General features: G+C 37.6%; 1 protein-coding gene across 1 annotated transcript in view; it reads right to left on the bottom strand.

Moving 5' to 3' along the window:
- The window catches only part of SERPINE2 (serpin family E member 2), a gene marked incomplete in the record, with an annotated part of 29,660 nt that extends 16,803 nt beyond the window's left edge, over positions 1-12,857 (bottom strand). The window contains 1 exon segment of the mRNA XM_072407871.1: positions 12,766-12,857.
- Between the last annotated feature and the right edge of the window lie 1,097 nt (positions 12,858-13,954).

Below are 13,954 nucleotides of genomic sequence, written 5' to 3' on the forward strand. Positions count from 1 at the left end.
AATACTAGGCATTTAGGGGCTTTGAGATTATCAAAAAGTCAGTGACGACCTCAAACTGGTTTTCCTTACTCCTGAGCATTTTCTATACCTACAATAACCCATCCAACGATGTTGGTACAATATACCATATTCAGGGGCTTTGCAATTAGTCAGCAGCCATAGGCAGTGTATTTTGTCAAATTACACGTGTGTACACAACTTTTCAAGAAAATATATATTTTTCTGATTCACTTATTCCTAGAGAAGAAATTCTAGAAATATACTTTTAACATTCCACTTTTCCTATGAAACCACATCCACCCTACTGTTCTTTTTGCTAGCACTACACGTCATCTTGTAATACACTTTCAAAAAGAACTTGAAAGAAGCCTTAACCTCCCTTTCTGCGTGTCCAAGATTGTGCTTCCGTGTCATCAGGAGCTCAACACAATGATTCAGTGGCTGAACCCGCACATAGGCATGTCTCGGAAGAGACAGAAAAGATGGCAGCATGGAGCAAGAGGAAAGTGTTCAGAGATTCCCTGGGGCATCAGCATGTTTATAAACAACTAAAGGAAATAGGTATATGCACATTAAAAGAAAATTCAGTTGAGAGGCCCGCTTTAAATCTCTTGATTTCTCAATGAGCAGTACTAAATAGTATCTATATATTTTTTCACAACCCCACAAACATGTATATTATAGCTGCCGAAACCTGATCATCCAACACCTCCTTTTCTGAATATATTTAGTAACTTGATTCTGAACATGTTCATCCCCATTTGTTGTCAGTTTTTCTTGGATTCTGAACAGATGGTAATTGTTAATTCAATATCTTTCAATTACACACAACTCATATTTCACAAGTAAAAAGAGAATGTAGACGAATACATCTGTTGAATGTTTCTGAAAAGCTAATTAAAAAACAACACTCTTGTTCAGCTAAAGCACTACATATTGAGAAGGTAAAAAGGTCTAGTCTATGAAACTCGTTTGACACAGCTTGGAAAAACCTGAAATACTGAAAATGAATATTTAGCCTTTTTAATTTGCAGACAGCGGGCAATGCTCTAGTTTTTTCATATATTGATCAGCTTAAAATGCTTTGCTAGTTAAAATAAGTTCTACTGGAGTGAAACAGCCTACTCCCATTTCACTGAACACTGTGAGATTCCAACAATGAACTTTAAAAGCTGCAGATTCTCACACAGAACCAAAATTACTTCCCGTCTAAAGGCATCATCTAGACCTTTCCTCCTTAGCCTGTCACTTCATGGATTGGATTTCAGTTCTTTTAATCATGAAGGCTTAGTATTAAATATAGACGTTACAAGTTTCTGGCATGATATGCCTGAAGTGCATAGAGAAGCACAGAAATACAATGACATTACTGGATCTAAAATAAGATATGCAATAAAGAAAGGTTTTAAATATTTTATTAGCATGCCGTTGGGAAAGGTGAAACCACATTAAATTTCAGGTTTGACATGTTTAATATTTTTTTTATTAGGTAAATAAGCTGCGAGGTTGTGTACAGCCAGTTCCCACAGCATGCAACTTAGATATTTATTTTTTCCCCACGCACAGAACAGGTTGGAATGTGACAAGCAGTTATAGTAACATGATGCTAATAGGTTATGTTTAGTTCTGTTTAAAACACAACTCCGCCGATGCTCCCAATTTTCCTCTATAGATTACCAAACCCTCCTTCATCCCCCCAATAAGCATCACTATAGCATTTCTAGGGCTACTTTAACCCTTTCTGGAAATGGATAAGGAGTGGGAACTCGTTTAATAAAGGGGACATCCACGTACCAACAAGCTGCCCGTCTGTAGACCCCCACACATTGTGATAATTGATTCACTGACACAAATTATACCCTTGCAAGAGTAAAGAGATGAATCACCCACAAGGCAACCTAGGAAGCTGTCTAAAGCCCGATCTGCTTTCTTTTAGCAGCATCAAAATGATGGCCTTGATAGGTACTGCCAAGTATGAACATTTGAGTCTGTTAGCAACGGACATGTGAAGAGGAAAGCGGTACTATAATGTTTACCTCCCAACTGTCCCAGATTCTTAGGGACTATCCCTCTTTCAGATTCAAATCCCTCTTTCCTTAGTTTACCCTCTTTTTGAGTGAATATATAAACTTTTATAAACGAAAAAAAAAAAGAAGTAAAAAGTGTTTTTGAAGTACGCTTTTCAGCCTCTCAATTATTCGATTTCTTATTCTGAAAAGCCGAAGCAAATTTGTTAGTTTACCCAAACATTTTGCATATTCATCTTTTTATGGTTCACAAAACAGGGTCATGCTAAGGCTGTGTCACTTGCCTATATACTTTTAACTAAAAACCCCTGCTATAATTACTATAGCCAAAGTACTTTATAGTGTGGAGGTCAGTAGAAAGAATGCCTCCTACATTACTACCCATTGGGAAGAATGTCATCCTTACAGATAGCCAAAAAAATAGTGTTAGTTAAACTGACCTGAACGACCCACATTGCTCATGGAACCCCAAGCAACCTCTGGAGGACCCCTGGATGAGAAAGGCTGCTCTAACATAACACTCACCCACCCTAGTATATCAGGACAACAGAAACCAGACGCTGGAAAGGGCCACTGGGAACTTCTTGTCCATAACAGACGGGTGGAGTCCTGACATCCTTGGAACATTATACATGATGAAAGTGCAGCAGAAGCAGAAAACACAATATGATATCAGCACACAAGATTTCTGACATGGCCTGCAGGTATTTGTTCCACTTAAAACAAATATAGCAAAACATTCAATTGCGTATTTAACTGACCAAAAGGGAGCAAGTTTATAGTTAGTGTCAAGCATTTGGAATGCGTCCAGTATTCTCTTCTCTGGCGCAAATTAACCCCGTTAACGAGGTGATCCCCATCTTGGGTTTTGCAGTATATTAGGTTGCATTGACATCCTGCCATACTGCTTTCTGACGACCTCCCTGGCCAAATTGGTGATGGGACTGTGAGCTTATGCGAATGATTATGGGAGTAAGTGTAACATACTTAGTTATTGTATTTTTTTTTTTTATATCTTGTGCATTATATGTTTTTTATTTAGTAAACATGTTTTTAGCTTATAGAGTTTTCCTCCTGAAGAAGTGGAGGAGTTCATCGAAACGCATCGAGGATATATCATTGAAATTAATGTACTAAATGAGTGTTGTGATGTAGTTTTTAATATTTGGTAAATTTTGAAATAAAATAAAGATTTATGTATATTGTAATATTAGTGTCAAACTAATTGCCTTTAAAGTCCCAGTACTTTCTGCAAATTCAAATATAATAGTTAACAAATGAGTCATTGATGTGTGCAAAAGCTAAACACAAATGCCTATTTTCACTTCTCCATGCTACAATAGGCATGTCAGAGTTTACTCAGCATTCCTTTGACTTCAGAAATGCCGGGTTAGCAACTCCCATAGGCATCTGTCTGTCTGAGGTCTTACTAACTTAAAAAGGTTACCTGTTCAGAGGGCTTAGGAACTGGATGTTTAAAACAATAGAGACAGAGAAAGTGATTCCCACAGCCCATGGGAGCAGATTCTCCTCCGCTAGCAGGGCACAATCTTGCCTAATGCTTTTTAATTACTGAAATATAATTGCAGATTTAATATTTGTCTATAGAACAAAGCTTTATTTAGAAGAAACTGGAATTAACTGTACTTTCCCACTAACGGAATACACACCCCCAAACTGATTGGCTGAGAGGAATATGAACCATGATTTGAAGCCAAATTTCTTTCCTTATACTAGGGGCACAAGAATGCAGAACAAAATAAACGCTCTTATGAAAACAAAAATAAAAAAAATTACTTGTCAGAGCCATGTTAGGCTTACAGATACAAATCATTATTAAATCCCTAAATTATATTGCAACCGAATGACAGCACTCACAAAACATAAGCATTCAATTAAACACCCACTTTAGTACACAAAGCCCCATATGTATTTATACTTCTTGCAGTAGTTACATAATTCTGTAGCTAACAAGGCAAGTCAAAAATCTATTTTTTACTGCAATGAAAAGTACACATCTGAAAAAAAGTTTGCTAAAATGTTTTTAGTTAATTTTACGTAGGTCAACCTATTTTCCCCCATATACATTTGTTTGTAAGGAACCTTACCCCATTTTTTGTTTTTTTAGTTTCATAAAAAACAACAAAAACATCATTGTGAATTATATACCTTTCAAAGATCTTGGCAGATTCAATCCTTCTCTGTTGTAAAGAAACCATTGTTTGCTTTGCAATGTCCTTTCTTAACCTATTTTTTGCTAATGTTTTAACCACCCAGGATTTTCTGTGATGCGTTAAGTAGATGTGCAATTATTGATAAATGCAAGTTATGTAGGTTGATACACTGTGGTGCCATTCATTTGGAATGCACCAAAACAACCCCCAACAAACAATTGTGTATTGTTATGCCCTGCATTCTAAAACAATATAATAATGCCTGGACTTTTATTGGCTAGATAAGAAGTCTACCTAAAATGAACAGGTTTCTTTACCAAAACGCATGTAAACATGCAGCATAAAATGCGTTAAAGGTGGGTTTACATTTGCATTACCAAGTATTGCACTAAAATGAAATTTCTGTGGCAGTGAATTTTCTTTTTTAGTTCAGTACAGCTCCTGGTATAAGCAGTTAGTAAGGCACACAAGCAAGAAAAGGCTTCTATACACACACAAATTACAAAATGCCTTGTGTCAGTATTGTCCATTTATAGAAAAAATAAAGAGCCATTAAAAGAGAATTGCAAGCTTTATTCAGGCTGTAATACCTTACCTACCAATACACTGACAAGTCTTAAACAGTCCACTCTGTCTGTTCTCTTCCAGTTTATGTGGTGAAGTCAACCGCTTGATGGATTGGTATCCTCCCACTTATGTGGTCACTGTATAACTAGCTAAGTTGTTCTCTGCAGAATACATTTTGGTTTTGTAAGTAAACGGTTTGTATCAGGGTTTCTAAACCAGTATTTTCGGAACCTTAGGGGGTGCTTCTGGCAGGTATAAATAAAGAAAAAGAAGAATGCAAGTAAATAATAAACCTCATTTAAAACAGGAGTTCCATTCCATGGATAGAATAGTCCTTTAAAAGATCTACTTTATCCGAGCCAACATAGAAAAGTTGTTCTTCTTGGAAGGTTTTCCCTTAACTTTGCTCTGATGACAACCCAAAAACTATGAGACACACAAAATTTACATGGTATATTCATTTTCATGATCTAAATCAGCCTTCTCAACCTTTTTAGCCCATGAGGAACCCTTTAAATAATTATTTCGCACTTGCTAGAACCCCTGCAAAAACCAATTCATTTGGTGTCAGTGGGAACAAACACTCTTTATTTTAGTTGCAGGCTGCACGAATGTTCCCCTTCTAGAGGTGGTTTAACTGCCACCCTAAAACACAGATAAAATGATTTCTGGTTTCTTGCTGCTAGCTCTTAAAAGTGGCTAAAAAAGAACTTTGGAGGCACCAGCAAATATTAGGTCAGCCATCCACAGCTCAAAGAACCTCTAGCAATCTCTGGAGAAATATGAGGGTTCCACAGAACATTGGTTGAGAAAGGTGGATCTAAAATTAATGAATATTCATGATTTTTCATGTGGAAAAACAAACCCTATAATACCCACAACTTCATCAGTCCAAATATTAGAGGAAAATGTTCTGGATTGGGTTTTAATGATTATGACCCACTTAGGGAACATGCAGGTGATTGCCTTGTTTAAACCTCAGATATCTAGGATCTAATGTTTTACTTGTTTTGAGCCCATGCTGGATCATCTTAACAAGATTAAAATGCTGCCAATTTATTGAAAAACATTTCACTGTAAGGACAATAATATTCAAGTGGCAAAGAAATAAAAAAAATGGTATTTTGCACAGGTGGCCCAGCAAATCAAGTTCATGGGCCAATCAACTGGTGGGGGGAAAAAAAGTGTAACGTCTGTAAAGTGTATTCCCTGGTACATTTACCAGAAAGCATTAAAGTGCATACATCTACTACTCAAAAGAGACTGTACAAGTTTAAATTGCAAGGGAAGAATGCCAGGAAAAACTATGTGTAAGAATAATATTAGTATTATAATTATAATATTAATACAAGTACAGTTTACCATTAACCATAGTTAAGGCAAAAACCAGACCTTCTGGAATATTGTGCCATGGACTGATGAGTCACAGATAAAGTTGTTTGGCCACAATAGCAGTAGACATGTTTGGTCCAAACCAAAGACAGCATTTTGCGGGAAAAAAACTGTGAACCATAGTGGAATTACCAATATTATTATAGCTTGGAGAGTACTGTGTTGCCTAAAGGTATGGGCAGCTTGCAATTGATTCAACAATGAATTCATACATTCAAGTGTGCCTGATGAAAATATAAGGCCATGCATTTGTATGTTAGAGATGAATGAGCAAATGGACCTTTCAACACAATAGTGATTCAAAGCACACTAGAATATCCTCTAGGAATTTTTCATAGAAGAGAATTTTATAACTTTTCCAAGTCAGTTTAGAAAAGTATTTTCTACTGAAGGGGCCCAGTACTAGCTTTCAAGCCCAATGGCATACATCTATCTAATATGGGTACCTACTGTTTCACATGACACTCTAGGAGTTCTAATGGAATTAGAACCATTAATTAATTCTCCACCATGGAATGTTTTCATCTCTCATGATCTACCAACAATAAAAACTTGTACTCAAGAACTCCTGTGCGCCGTAGAGTTAAATTTGAAAGGCAGGGCTTCACGATCTACTCGCATTGCCTTTGGGATCTACCGGTAGATCGCGATCCACTTGTTGGGCACCCCTATTCTAGCCGAAGCCTTCTCGAACTGACTGTCCAAGGTCCACCACTTTTCAAACATTGGATTTGTGTTAGTTAATTATAGAGGCTCACAAAATACATGGGCATTACCAAGATCAATGATCATGCAAATGGCTAGGACAGCCCATGGACATTCACCCACCAAGACATTTTGATCTTTGCATAGCACATCAAGCTGAGAGTTCTTAGGGAAGTACAGGGGGAGGGCACACTGATTTTTTTTTTAAGTCTATGTACAGCATTCTGCTAACATCTCCCACCAGCCACTATCTCCCTGGACTGCAAAGAGGAACATAGAGACCCAAAAGTGACATCACCAGGTCAATGGTAAGGGTTCATTTATCCATTATATAATTTGATACACTGAAGCTTTTGGCACCTGAAGCACCTGGCTTACTGAACCACCCTCCACCCCCCAATACACCTGTATAGTGAGTATTTCACATACAAGCATAATATGACAGAGCCATTAGAAGTGCATTCTCACATACCAAGACTGTTTACAACAGCTGGATGAGGATGCCTTTGTTGGTTTTAACACGGTTACTGCAAAAGGCTTCTAATGCCGCAGTCTATTTTAGGTGAATAACCTTTTTAATAATGCATTAAAGCGTTCGAAAATAATATTTTAGATCTTTCAGTAATTAGGGCTCCCAGACAGCCAATTAATGGTTACAATTTTTTTTGCTAAAGGATACTGCCATTCAGGCAGACACTCCTAGAGCCACCCAAGGCATTTTCCTTAGTCTATTGCCTAATAAACCTTACAGTAATAGGAAGATTTGCATGTTTACTTTGAACTAAGAAGTGCAAAATATTTGTTTAGTGGATTTCAATAAAGGAAAGGAAAATAGCGAGTGTCACTGCAGTAAATATCTAAGAAGCAAACAACCCAAACTAATAGTCTTCCTAGCTTTTCCCAAAGCTGACTCGACGTGCTTAAAATCTAAGATATAAAATTAGCATTTAAAGTGTCTATTGCTGCTCACAGACTGATGTTAGCATGACCCCACATGAGAACAAAGACAATTCATCTATCGTTTAAAAATTCCCTAAATACTAAATATTTGCATTACTCAATGAAAAGTATTCCAATGTGGACTACTGAAATAATATCATTCGACTTAGACTATGTTCAGACATGGGGCTGCCAGTTACTGCTTTCCTATGCCAGTGACGAGTAGCTTCACCCTGCGGCAACCACAAAGAATGAATGAGAACTGTGCCACTTACTGCTGCCAGATGTCAAACGTGCAGCTTCTCCAAGAGTTAGTGTTGCAACTGGCTCAATCTCATGTTAGGTCAGAACATGCCAAACAAAGCTTTTTTTTTTTTATTTGTTTTTAGTCTTAAAGAAGATCTACAGCTTACCAAAAATATAAGTGCAGTCTCTGTAAGCCCCTCTGCAAACAACTGTTGATTTGCTATTTACATTATGCAGCTTCCTGCGAGTGTGGCAACAATGCTGTACTGCTCCTGAATTCAAAGCAGAGTTGTCATTATGTAGGTTGTGTTTGCTTGCACTACAATGAAATGAAAAATATACAGCGGGGAAAACAGTTCAGCTTACCTGGTGGCTAAAACTAAACTGAGTCTGTTTCTACATATACACAGCAAGGAGAAGAGTGAAGGGGGAGAGAACCCTTAGGAAGGAGAGGAAACCCTCTCCTCCTCTTCTCTGACAGCCATGGGTATCATTAGACCCAAACACAAGGCCAGGTTTCTCATACCTGGCAAGATTATTATTTGCACTGTTAGTGCACCAAATATATGGATGTATATCCTGAAAGTGCCTGCATAGTGTCAGCCCATGACCACTTTGCAGAAGCAGAGTAGACCTGTGCAAGATGTAAACTTTAAAGCTTCACTTAACGCCAAAGGAAAGGGTTATAACCAACAAACAGCAACACAAGTGAGGAGGGGGCATGCTGAGCAACCACACAAGGGGAAGGACGCAAAACACCATCAATAAGAGAGGAGCACCATTACACATTAACTACTGTACTCTGCAAGCTGTGATATGCAAATACACAATTCAGATGTCTGCTCTGCATGGGCCATTTTGTACACACATCACATAGACCTGACAACTGAACTGAGTATGCTACATAGTTCTGACCAATGCACTGTAAACACAATAAGCCTAATTTTTAAAGTTCTAAAGACTGGAGAATATAGTCTATTATAGGGGAACATTTGAGAGATCCAACAAACCCGAAATGGATCTGATCCAGGATTGGAAACATTTGCCAATTAATAGCAAATTATTTTTAAGAAATCAATACCAGGGGTGCTGTATCACCCAGCTTCTCCCATATTAGTTTATCTTCAAAACACTAAGTAACAATAACAACAATAATAATAAATTATAATAAATTGGGGAATTAGATCAAAATAGTTTTGCTACAATACCAGATTTCACCTCTCTATATTCTGCAGAGGCAACTTACACTCTGACCAGTCAATACTGAGAAGCTGAAGTTTTCAAATGATCATAAAGAACCCATTTAACGTTACTACTTAATTTTAAGGATTTGCCAAGATAAAAGTCAAGAACTTCCTCTTCCAAATCTGTGATAAATTTATCAGTGTTATCCCACACAAATCTGTGGGAAAATCTAAAGCCGGAAGGCCCCATCATAATGTTCACTAATCAAAATGGCGGAACGGGAGGAGTCAATTAATAACATTACACACGTTAGACCACTAACACAACCCAAGATGAAAAATACTTTGGATCCTGGTCCAACTTTTTTGATGGAGGTAAATTGATGTATTCGATATTGCACATAAAATTTGTGATGACATCTGTGCTATTATATGTCTATTATATATATTATACCCCACCATTACCATTAACCATTTCTGCTGCATCTTGACGTGAGATTCTTCGGGGCTAGCTCTGGAGATCAGGCGAGATGTGGTAATACAATGGATTTAGTTTCAATTCTGTTTAACATTATCTCAAACTGTCAGCTAAATTACTGAATTTAAACCCAATTGAACTAAAGTCCACTAATATATGGCTAGATTAAGGCTAAAAGCTTCTGCAACTTAAAGTTCAAAACACTTAGGACCGTAAGCTCAACCTGACAGGTATAACAAAGGAATAAAGCATCTGCATTAGACTGCTTAAAACACTAGTTTTACCCTGCTCAGTGAATAAAGGTAAAACAATTGTGGTCAACTAAGCATAGTATAGGCGCCCTCTTACACAGCCCAGACATTACCAAAGGGACACACAAAAATTCAGTGAATGTGAGTATAAGAAAGCCGTGGAGACAGTCAAAGAATAGATAAACATAACATGAGACTGCTAGAGATCATGACTGTGATACAAGTCATGATACAATGAGTAAGATAGGGTAAAAAAAAAAATCACTACTATAAACTAATAGCAGTAGGCTAGTATAAATAATAACTTTCATCACTGATTTCACTATGCACCAAAAACAGAGGAGGAAGACACCTGCAAACCACATTAGAGCCAAAGAAATATGAACCCAAGTAGCTATAGCAGGTCTGTAAGTGCTCCTCATGGGGGTCTCAGAGTATGAAGAATAATCCAAAAAGACAACACATGCCTATGAAAGGGCAACTACTAATTGCTTCTACCTGTACAGTCCCTTAGCTGTTGGTTTATGCCAGAAATATTGGGAAATTGGCTGACTGTTGGATCCACAGGGAGGCTCTCCAGATCCCAGGCAAGTATCCAACACTTTCTTAAAACAGGCAATCATGGCAGCCATACACTACTTATTGATGTTTTCACCCAAGACATACACAACTATCACACATTTTCAACTTAAGGTTCAGAAGGAAATTGTGTGAATCTTGAGTGAAAGCTGTATGAACAGTTATAAACACTGCTAACCTCAAAATTTGGACTTCAGTGCAAGAAAATGTACAAACAAAAATCTTCCTGTTTCTAATGACTTCAATACACAATTCATCTTTCCCAAAAGCTGTAAATACAACAGCTATTGTATGAAGTAGGTATGTGTCTGAGATATGGGAAGGGGGAGGTAGGTTGGAGCGCCTTGCTTAAGGTGCACTTTATTTTCATTACATGTGTTATCACACACACACACACACACACACTAAACCTAAAAACAAACAGGTAGTCCCTCTTATATAGGACATTTAGTAATAGGGTTTACTGCCGTGCAAACAAGTCACATTTTTGTTTGTTGCAATCATTGCAAAGGTTACACAATGATTACAGGATTACACTTGCTCAGTCCAAACTTACAGAACTTCTGCCCTTCGCTCCAGGGATCACCCTAATTTTTTTGGGGGGGAACTAGCTAGATCTTTATAATTCCAGTGAGTTAGGGCATGTAATAGTCTCCATGTTTTTAGGTCTTGTGGGAACCCCTGCTTTAATTTCCAAATCCACAACTCACAGTATAATATTGTGGTGTCAGTGGGAAGAATGCCACCCTTACACATAGCCAAAATGATCATTGGAATCTCTTTAACTGACCTGAAAAGTCACAAACTGCACATTGCTCAAGAAACCCCTAGCCACCTCTGGAGGAACCCTGGTTGTAAAACACTGCCTTGCTCACTGGAAGAAAGCAAAGCTTAGAGTAGTGGATGGTGAAACCCCCAAATCATTCTTTTCAGCTACAGAGGTGGTGACGGAGGAGAAAAGAACTCCCACCTCACAGATTTGCCAATGGTTAATAGCAAGTGCCCCTTAAAGTGGTGATCAGAATGTTCCTCCAGACAACCAAAAACGTTAATTAGTGTCAAGCTTGTGGCATTGGATCCACAACTATGCAGGCATGATGAAATGAAGGTCATTCAGCCAAAGAGGAACCCCTAGTAATCCATGAAGTAGTTATAAAGATTCTGAGAGGCTGAAGATTGAAAAATCTGGTAAAGAATGGATGTTTTAGATCTTGTACATTAGGTGTAGGAAAGGTTGACCATATGAGATACTGAAGACTTCAAGGATTAGAAGACCGTCAGACCGCTGGTCCTTCCAGCAAGTTGTAAAAATGGAACAGAATCATTATCTTTCCCTATAAAAAGAACCATGTCTGTACTGCACACTGCCATCAGCAAAGAGAGGAAAAAGTAACAGAAATAATGTGAACAAAGGGACCTACATCCGTTTTCAATCCTTATCTCCACCAACCCAATACTTTATGAAATGAACATTATGTCCTGCTTGTTTCACTTTCGCATACAACCTCTTGATGTAAAGACACCTGAGCAGTAACAAATATCTGCTGCGCTCAGTAACAATTTAAGCAAAAGAAATTGCAAATAATATGACTCACAAAATACACGGATATATACAAAAGGCAATGATGGAGTTGGCACATTCACAGGGCAACCCATAGAGGATTTCAATCCCTCTACAGATAAGGAACAGAACACTTTAGAGCAGAGTACAACCAGCCTATTTCTATTTAGATGGATACACCTAAAATAATTGTGAACTGCATTTGTCTGTGTTTTTATTCTATAACACTTTGTTATGGCTGAGTTTAATATATAGTATAACAAATTACTTGTAAAAGTCTAAACAAAGCTTGTCATTCAATAAACAACTCTTGGCAAGCTCTACATCAAATGACACATATTACAATTTTACTGTGTGATTTTGTATTATAAATATACCTAACATTATGCTTTTGTTATATTTAAACACTGTCTGCCTAAATAAACTGCCAATTTAAAACAAAAGCATTTCTCAGTGCACAGACCTCTGCTATCCAAAGGTCAGGGATGTCTTGTCTTATCATCAGGTTTAAAGGATACAATTTACTTTTTCAGAGCTGGAATTGGGTAAAGTTGCCTTTCATGTCAGCTCATGTGAATAGCTGTTTTTTAAGATTTAAATGCCTTCCTACAGATGCAGCATGACACAATATAAGAGGAGCTGTTATACAAAGGGGTCCTTACCTTATTCCAGCAGTAGCAGCTTGTGCTCTGAGCTTTGCTGATCAGTGAACTAATAATGGTGATTTCATGGAGCCATCCATCCTCTGTGCACCTCCTCCCCCTCTACATTATTTGCTGTGCACGCCTCTGGCCCTCCTCTCCCTGCTCCATACACTCTCTTCCCACTTTTAACCAGTAGAGGAATTTTATGGGAAGACAAGACATGAGGATCAGGCGATCTCCTCATTGAATAAAGAAATTCAGTGGTGTGATAGCTTAACAAGGATCAGGCCACACTGTAACTTATTCTGCTGCTCTGAGAGTGAAACATTCCCATTTTATTTCTAGCTAGAGCTGTGTTTTATGGATGGATACACTTTGTCTGAGATTCTCCCAGCTTCAATAGAAATAACATTCTCCTAACATGATGTATGTATAAAAATTCCAGCATGAAAAAAGAAATACAAGCTGATCATAGGATCATTATTGCTGCTTCTGTGATTTGTCTGATGGTAAATAAAATCAGGAATAATTGCTAGAAAACTATTCTATCATTTTAAAGTAAGAGGTTTTTTTAACTTTTGGTTATTATTATTATTACACAGTATTTATATATAGTGCCAACATATTAGGCAGTACTGTTCATACAAGTCCATACTATAAAAGTCCATACTATACAAGTCCATATTATATAAGTCTGTACTATACACGTCCGTACTATACAAGTCCGTACTATCCAAGTCCGTATTATACAAGTCCATACTATACAAGTCCATACTATACAAGTCCATACTATACAGGCCCGTGCTATATAAGTCCATACTATATACAAGTCCGTACTATACAAGTCCATAGTCATGTCATTGGCTGTCCCTCAAAGGAGCTCACAATCTAATGTCCCTACCATAGTCATATGTACTTAATAAAGTCTACAGGCAATAGTTAGAATCTCTGTCAGGTTTGTATTGCTGTTTGTGTTCACACATGGCATATTCGGCCCTCTCTTTATGCCCTGATGACTTTTGTATCCAAGACAGAATGGTAAGAGAAATGTTGAGTAGGAATGAGCAAAAATGTATTTGGAATTCTCACAAAAATTTCTTCCGATGGGTCCATGAAATTTTAGCGAACCGATTTTGCAGACCCATTGGAAGTTCCAGGAAATCATTACAGGAGGATTCCCAGGGCTGCATTCATTCATGTTTTTTTT

Source organism: Pyxicephalus adspersus, chromosome 4 (assembly GCF_032062135.1).
Source record: "Pyxicephalus adspersus chromosome 4, UCB_Pads_2.0, whole genome shotgun sequence".
In the NCBI taxonomy this organism is placed as follows: domain Eukaryota; kingdom Metazoa; phylum Chordata; class Amphibia; order Anura; family Pyxicephalidae; genus Pyxicephalus; species Pyxicephalus adspersus.